The sequence below is a fragment of the Chelonus insularis genome, unplaced genomic scaffold (assembly GCF_013357705.1).
Source record: "Chelonus insularis isolate UGA/USDA-ARS -01 unplaced genomic scaffold, ASM1335770v1 contig_24_pilon, whole genome shotgun sequence".
NCBI classification, from domain to species: Eukaryota; Metazoa; Arthropoda; class Insecta; order Hymenoptera; family Braconidae; genus Chelonus; species Chelonus insularis.
Genome location: NW_023276446.1, coordinates 1,216,298 through 1,225,403, shown reverse-complemented (window position 1 = coordinate 1,225,403; position 9,106 = coordinate 1,216,298). Strand labels below are relative to the sequence as shown.

The following is a 9,106-nucleotide window of genomic DNA, read 5'->3' as shown; positions in this document are numbered from 1 at the left end:
CATTCTTATTATCACTTTTTATTTTTTTATTTGTAAATTAATTTACTGCTCACTCATTGCCAAGTATTAATTAAAATTAATACACTAAATTAAAATGACTTTTCTGTCCCACAAAAATTCTTTCAACAAAATTATTGGGTTCAATGTTTAACGTTCTCTCGTTTAACAAATTGTCATCAGATGTCGTTTGCGTCCAACGTAACTTTCGACCTCTACAGTCGGTTATATACAAATTTATTCTATCGACAAATGATAATTCTTTCTTATCGACTGGTCAACCGTTTTCACGATTCGAAGAAAAAATTTCCCTCCAATTTTGATAGTGCTTCTACTGCGTCATTAGTGGTTGGCAGTGTTCTTGACATGGTCAGGTATTGTTTAAGTTTAGTTCCAATATTAACATGTCTATAAATGATTAAAAATATTAATTAATGGGTACATTAATATATTAAGATTAGGAAAATAAAAAAAGGTTAAAATGACAATTGAAGATGCGATACTAAAACGCAGGACACGTCTTTCGGGTTACCTCAGGTGTCTTGAGTCAGGAAACTCCAATACGTGCTTAAATTTTCAACTTTCTGACCTCGATCATTTTCACGAGATCGTCTTATATTGTATATGATCGACAACTACTTTATATTGCGGAAATATCCAACATGAAGTACTCGGTGGAAATATTGATGTTGATATTTTGGATAATGTATTTACGATTTATGTCTACAACGTTTGATTAAAATATTCAAACTATTCTTACTCATTCATATGAATAAAAAAAAATACAAAACTACTTAGCTACGATATTTTTGTGATATATGAAGATAGTGGTAAGAACAAAGAAAAATAAATAGATAATAAAGTCAGTTTGTAGACATCTATTTGAAATACTTCCCAACTTTAGATAGATAGCTCGAATATTATTGAATTATTTAACTTACCTCGCGGACTTTTGTAAACTGTATTTCTGCCAGTAAAACAAAACTTTTCTAAAAATTGATAATAATTGATTTCAATATAGAACATAATAATCGTGCTTGCAAGGAGAAAATCTTTTTTTTCTTTTAAACTCAAGTTTGGATGGTCAGAAAGTTTACGAGTTAGTACGAATGACCATTTTTGTAGAAACTTTTCATCTTTTTCATTTCTTCGTACTTTTGTTTTCGAAAACAATGATCATAAAGTCTATTCATCTTATTTATTGGAAATTTATAAAATTATTTGGCAAATTTTTCTCATTTTCTCAATAGTCTAAAATTATTATTATAATGGTGAAATTTCTTTAATGACTTTCTTATCTTATTGTCAGATAAAAATTCTAAATTATTTTATTGAATTTTATAGATTGATAAGTCATAAGTTTTGCTATTTTTCAGGACATATACTTTGGCTAGTGGACTTTTACTACAAGAGAAATAAATCAGAAGAATTATTGTGGCATGCATCTGCAGAAATGCCTAAGAGTCTCGAAATTTCCCCTTGTAAGCATTTATTCTTTGATTTCTTTCTATTTTTATAACTCCATCTACTACTCTGAAACCCCGGAATATTTTGCACGTTTTACTATCAAGATCTTGTTCTCCTCAACTAACGAAGCAGTTAATGTATGTTTTTTATTGTATTTCAGAGCCCTTCTACTTATTAGATAGTAAAAGAAATAAGACAAAAGGGACATGCTCATATATAGTAACGAATTTGTAAAAACAAGACGTGTAAGAATGCTATTACGTGTAAAAATGAAGAAAAAGGGTATGCTTCAACATGACTACTTTTTCAAATTATGATTGGAAATAGTTGTAATAGATCTTTTACTATTCTCTAATGTTATTTAAAAGTATTCGAGTTCAATTAACACCGGAACTTTGTTTGATTGACAGATGGTTAAAACAGTAATGTTTAAACAGCGAAACAAGTACGAGAAAATAAAGTTATATCCAACTAAACCAAACAAACATACTGGTTTGAGTTACGCCTGCTTTTGTCAACCGCAACGAACCGCAGGGAGGCTTATGACGTGCTACGGGATAGCGGAAGTAGAGAAGGAGAAACGGAGAAGTGCGACTGGAAAATGCCTGGATCGTTATATATCTCCGTGTCGCTAAGTAAGCGTCTAGATTTGCCACCCACCAGCATGCTGCTTTTCTCTTTCACTCTCTATCTCTATCCTTCTCGCATCGTTTCCGCTCATCATCCCCCTCGTGGCATCCATGAGATGTGTCAGATTCAGCCGCGAGTGTTTTGCTTGTACTGAGAATCCTACGTACTGCCATTCTCCTCACCGTTTCTATTGTTTTTGTCGTCGGACGCTTGCAACAAAATCTCCCCTACTGCTACTGCTTCTGCTACACATCCTCCAACATGTCTAGATAATGTTTCGTACTATTTTCTCTGAATCTCCAAGAGAACCAATCTAGCCATTTAAACTGAAAGATAAATATTTTTCTTTGCTATCTATCATTTTTTCGTCAAATTGCATACATTTTTTTTTTCATTATTAAAGAATCTATTAAAAAAACTTTCCCATCTAGAATAAATAATTAAAAAATTAAAAAAATTTTTTACATTTATATGTTACAATAATTTTTCTGGCAATTTTGAAAAGCCTGTTTTTTCATGATAAAATTTAAATTTTGATGTCAATTATTTGAATTGGTAGATTGGATTTTCATGATAAGATTTTATTGTAGTATTTTTATATTTCAAGAAGAATTACCTGTCTTTATTAATATTGGAAAAGTACATAAGTCACGACAAGAAAAGTCCAAGTATCGTTTTTTTCATAGGGAATGTTATTAAAGTAAGTTTAATGGATTTGTTCGTCATTTCGAGACGAAAGTATAAGTTTTGAAGATTTACTTGATTAACCACGTAGAATAATCGCGTGATGAACAATGAATGATGGATTTTATAATTAATTAATTTTTTGGCTCAAAGCTAATTTTAATTTTAATGTATAATATATTTTTTCCTTACTGATGAATATATTTTTTTTTGTTGGATTTTCAATCTTTTTTGACTGTACATTTTTGTGACTCGTAGAAGGATGAAGACGCGCACATTAGCAAGTCGACGTATATTGTTGTTTGCACCATTACAATATCCTGGGGTGTAAAAATGACCAGAGACGTTGGCATAGAAAAGAAGAAAAGCAGTAAAAACAGAAAAAGATTGGATATAGTAAGCATCTAACTGCGACACAAGTGAGATGAGTAATGAAACAGTTGCTAGCAGAGGTTCACTAATCCTAGAGGGATGGAAAAATAGGGGAGAAATACGATCAAGATTACTAAAGGTAATTCGAAGAATATCAAATGCCATAAATAGCAATAAAATAATTATAACATTTAAGATTATTTATTAATTTATTATCTAACTCTGAGGTAGACTCATTTAAGGATACATTTAAAACTTAGTAGGAGTCAATTAATTAAACACAAAAGAACATCTTGCAGATCGAATACTATTCTGAAGCTTGTATTAAAGATTTAATGCAGACACAGAAGGAATTTTAATTCAGATTTATAAAGAATCAAAGAGAATTATCGAGAAAAGTTGAGAAAGACATGAAGAGATAGAAAAAAAATGATCCAGCTGCTAAAACTGTGAATTCCAATTATTTGATCGTGGCTTCCACGAATTGGTTGGTATTCATGTATTGGAGTATTAGATCTGTACACATAAGATACATACGACGTTCAATTGCATTCAATGTAGCTCGTTGTTGATATAAATCCCGTGAACGTGTATCGATTTTGAACTAGAATTTTGCGAAAGTCATGAACGTTTCTCGCTCGATTTCTCACTGACTCCTCGTTACTGCACATTGGGTATCGCATTTATAGCAAGATAAATCTTTTACTGGACACTCGATAGTTATTTTATCTTAAATCTTCACTGTGTTATACGATTTTTCTCTATATTATTGTTATGTCTATTTACTGATTTGGCACTTGAAGAGAATTAAAGATAATTAATGTTACATTTTTATGTTTTTCTCAGCTAAAATCCAAGCAGACGGAGTTCTTGCGTGAATTTGTAAATATCGATGTCAGCTATCCTATCTACGTCAACTGGGCAAGTTGTACAGGTGCTTAAATCAACAAGATGTAAATTCTACCCAATGGGAGAGGAAGGAAGTAATTAGATGCGTTGTTGCGGGCTTTCACCTTTGAACTCTCGGGACTTTGTATGAGGTTACCTCTACGTACTCTCATATAGTTGTTCGGCAGAACAGGTAAAACATATACATACATATGTGTATTTACTGGTATTCTATAGTATCGACACACGCATGTGACTTGCAATAAACTATATGAGTTGTCTGATATACAAACATGTAGCCATACAAAGGCTTTCAAGTGTACCTCAGGACAAGTTAAGTCAAAAACAAACAAAATTACGTAAACTTTATGGTGTCGATCACATTACTCAACATAATATAATTTACTTGTTCAGCTCCTCTTATTGCTGTTTTTCAGAATAATTCTAGCTTCATCTGAAACCTTTACTTTTATACATGTCGTTTACATATTATTAAACTTTCAAAAGCTGTTGCTTCAGGTCTAATTAAGTTCTTTGATGAAAATTTTGTTTAAATTATACCACGAATGTTTTAATTCCCAAAATTACTCATTAAATATTCATTACGATATAAATATTGACGAGTATTTTTACAAACGTAATCGTATAAAGTTGATACTTATAACAGCCGAAAATTTTTGTTGAAAAATGTTATTTATAAATATCATGATATTCATTGATGAAATGTATTTATCAAAATATTTCTACAGCATATTGGTAATCGTCATTATAAAATTGAATGTTTGGACCAATATGGTTTTATTGAAATTAAATGAAATATTGAATAATTTATTTGGGAAGGAATATTCAGTAATTAACAGATACCTGAAGGTTTTAAATATATATGTGAAATAATATAAAGAGAATATTTATTATTCGGATGATAAAACTTGCAAAATGTAAAATGTACAGTCGACCGCCTTGGAACGTGCAACAAAAGCCGATGAAGCACGAAAGGGATGGTTAGTAAGCGTGTAAAATCACCGGGTACGAAAATTATCGTCGACAGTACGTGGTAGATTGGTGCATCTGATAATCATGTGCATGAGGTGCGAGAGAATGTTGCGGATTGGGATAAAAAAAACCGAATAACGTGAGGAAAATAATGTTAATAATGTGCATATATACATACAATTTTTAGGAATAGGTGTATATCTGAAGGTGACTGTTAATATTGTGTTCTATAGAATTTAACGTGTATCATGGCAAGAGATAACATCAAGAGTGTGAGGATTGAACGTGTTTCTTGTTAAGTGAAGCAATTATCCGAGCTATCTATTACTTACACCTCCGTCAGCAACTACCGTAGCCTTTTAGTTTTGAAGAGTCCATTAACGCCGTGGCATCTCGTGTCTCTTGTTCCTATTATATCGCTTCCCATCTACAGATTAAGTGCGTTTGCGGTCTTGTTTGTTCTAAAATTGACTTAACATTAAAAATGATAATTTACATAATCAACAAAATTAGCTAATTATGCGACAAAAGTATCATGGTTATTGGGTATTATTATTTATTAATTAATTAATTATCCAAGAATAGAATAAATAGACATAATTATTTTTATTTTCACTAGCACTTATATCAGATCGATGATGAAAGGATTTTTCTAGAAAAATGTATGATAATAAGAGATAGCGGATAATGTTACTCGCGTGTTTTCGTAAAATGTTATCGCTTTAATTTCACACATACAGGCGTGAAGGATAGCGTTGCGCATGCAATCCTATAGGCATCGATATACGCGTGAATAATTTGCGATCGCCAGGGTCATTATTGGTTGGATGTGCGGCACTAGTGGTTATCGACGCCACTGGACTGATGAGCTAAAATATCTCGGCATTCTCACGCAAATACATGAATTAATTAGTGAACTGTACGATCACAAAAGCCTTCATAAATTTTTAAAATCATTATGGTAATTCTTCATACATTAACTATTGTTCGTGAATGAATGATTTTTTAATTATCTTTATATCTTCATTTCAGTTATCGCTCATTTTCATTTTATAAGTCAAACGAATCTCTTAGATTACTTTTAAAATATAATTAATGTTCTAGTGCCGTGTGGCGTTGACATAATTTTCTTGTTCAATCTATGAAAACGATGTAATAAGCAGGGTGTTCAAAGAATGATAATCTGCTTGCTTCTGATTATTTCATTGGATATTTAAAAGAGACAGTAAAACTAGGGTCATTTAGTAATTATATATGTAATGGGTAGTTTGATGGTAGTAATGAGGTAGTAGTAGGGTAGCTATGGATTGTTATTGAATATTTTTATTCAATAACATTATGGTATACTGTAGAAAAGCATGATTAGGCCTACATGTGGTCCTATTTTATTGCTACTAAGGGAATAGCTTTTTAAAGACAATATTTAAATAGTCAATAAAATAATATCAATTTCAAATAAGTGATCAAAAATACCGGAAATCTTTTTGCAAGTAAATACTATTTTAATGTGATTACACTGTCAAATAAAATGTTATACTTTAGTCCTGAATTGTAGCCATGATTATCATAGTTCTTGCTTTAGCGATGTTGGCATAATTATTCTAGGCCGAAAATGTTTCGTAGACGTAGAGGTTAAATTAAAAGGAATGACCGAGAGATCTGTTAGATAAGAATTTAAGGCCTTTAAGTATAATCCACAAGGAAGGAAGATATCAGAAATGTTGGCGCAAGTCCACCACATAAGACATAAGTTATAAGTTGTGACTTTACTAGGCATGTCAGGTCTTTTCTAGACAGGGGTTGTACCTACCTCTGTATTATATCACCCGGGAAAGCAGCAGGCAAAAGTATATATAACTTATAGGGTTGGCTTTTGGAAGCACTCACGTTGAATCCTAATTCACATTATTGGCTTTGTTAACTATCGCAGCCTAGGTCAACGTGACGAATAAACTCATGAGATGTTGCGTAAACTCAACTTCCGTTACTTTGAACCTTTATTTTTTTTTCTATTACCAAACAATAAAATTAAATTGTCAATTAGTTTATTTGAATTTATTAAAGTGTTAGATAATTTACAGAAAGATGTCTCAAGAGGAAAAAAGTGATTGTAGTTTTTACATAAATTTTTATCATTTTCTTCTTTTAAAATATGTTTTCTACAATTTTGATCAACAATGTGGTTATTCAAATATTAAACTATCATCTCAATGAAGTTGAAAACACCAGAAAATAGCACGTAGCATCTAACAATAGTTTAATAAATAATTTAAATACGTTGAAAAGTTTACTTTGAATTGTTGAAAGAATTTTGAGAATTTGTCGGAGATGAGTAAATATATGGAATGAGTGATGGTGGGTGTCGTATGACAGGAAAAGGAGGATCACTGAAAATCAAGGATATTCGAGTATTCAGTGCAATGCCAGTGGAACAGTTTTCCGGAGGAGGTTGGTTGATATCAACCTTTCAGTCCCTTCCGTATCTCGTGTGAATGTTCGTTCTTACTCTTACTATTCGTTGGGCTTTCGCTCTATCTCTTTTATCCTCCCACTCATCCCCTGCTTCGTTGCGCCTTTCCCTACTCCAATACTCGACACCGGCACTTTATTGCGCGAGCGCCGGCATCCGCGCGCGTGTCCAGATTCGCACGATAGCGTACGCCGTTTGCATCGGTCTGTAGACCGAGTATCGTTGAAACTTACGAAATACCGGATCGCTTACTAGTCTGCCGCGGCAAGTCACTCAGTTAACTGTTGTTATTGCTCGTCATAATTATCACTTGCTTTATTATTCGCATCATTTCATTTTATGTTATGCGTCAGTGGACTTATTTGTGATTTCATTTCTATATTATCTATGACAGATCATTTATTAAAACATTATTCAATTATTGTTTTGAATATTTCTAATTAATTAAAAATTTTTTTTTTATTTTAGTGATTACATCCAATTTTTTATGTCGATTTTCTCATAACGTTTACTCCAAAAATTATGTAATTAAATGGATTTTAGAATCATCCAACTAAAAATTTAAACATTTGCGTGTTCTAGTTTTATTTATTCATTACTGTGCATTTATTTATATACGATATACATACATATATGGGATTGATGAATATTGGATATAATTGCAATTAGAACGTATCGCTAAACGGATTGATCTAATAATATTTTATTGATAAAAGTATGGATAAATAATTTTATTTTATGTCAGATTTGTCAATCATTTAATATAATAATTGACATTTATAGAAGTTTACATTGATTTTGTTTTAATTGTAGAGCGAGATATTAGTTAATTTATAATGAAAAAATAATAAGACTATAATTAGTGATAGATGGATTTAAAGGATCAGTATAATGTGGAGTGTTAGTAAGTAATTACTAAAATGTCATTGGCTTGAAAAAAAAGTTAACTGGAACCACGTGGAAGTTGCAGTGTTTAACAGCAATAAAAGTGTCATACTTGAACTTGGAGTTGGAATTTAAAAAAAAACTTGTAAGAAAATTCGATGTTCTCTCATTTTTCAATTCATCTAAAACTGGTGAGTTAAATTAATTAGAATTTTTTTATAAGAATCACTTTAAAAGAACTATGAATTTTTTAATCTGCTCTCAAGATCGATCGTAGAGAGTTGAAATAATTTATACTCTTTTTCCAATCCTTTAATCCAATTATTCAAGTAACCAATCGAGTATTAATTCTAAATTTATATTCAAATATTTCTTTTCAATTGTATTTTTCCGAAAACTTGTTTATAAGATTTTTTTTTTTTTTCATATATGATTCTGTAGTAAAATGTCTTAGTATATTGAAATTCTAGAAGGATTTTCTTCTCTTTTCATTTGCTATAGTCGATGAGATATTTCTTTCTCATCATTCTTTATTTTTTTGTATAAAAGAGAAAACTGGGCTGATCGTACAAGTAACTTCTTTAGGGGTGAGAAAAAGTTAAGCTTTTTGGCTTATCTGTCTTTGGGGACATTGAGGAGGTGTTGAGGATAGTGGTGACCATGCCGCAAAAATAACATTGTTGATGTTTCCAAGTTGTGTCTGATCTCTTGTTTATAGCT

The 9,106-nt window shown here is 31.3% G+C and overlaps 1 protein-coding gene across 6 annotated transcripts in view; it reads left to right on the top strand.

Moving 5' to 3' along the window:
- Positions 1–331: 331 nt before the first annotated feature.
- Positions 332–9,106, top strand: part of LOC118064703 (lachesin-like) — a 98,707-nt gene continuing 89,932 nt past the window's right edge. The window contains exons 1-6 of one of the 6 annotated variants that reach the window (XM_035079492.1): positions 332–371; positions 1,374–1,478; positions 1,625–1,746; positions 1,875–2,099; positions 3,037–3,289; positions 3,997–4,231. The gene's annotated coding sequence lies outside the window, so the exon portion shown is untranslated. Of the gene's footprint in view, positions 828–1,373; positions 1,479–1,624; positions 1,794–1,874; positions 2,100–3,036; positions 3,290–3,996; positions 4,232–5,511; positions 5,578–8,067; positions 8,217–8,282; positions 8,578–9,106 lie in introns of those variants that run through there. The other 5 variants (XM_035079491.1, XM_035079493.1, XM_035079496.1 and 2 more) reach the window with 5 other exon arrangements.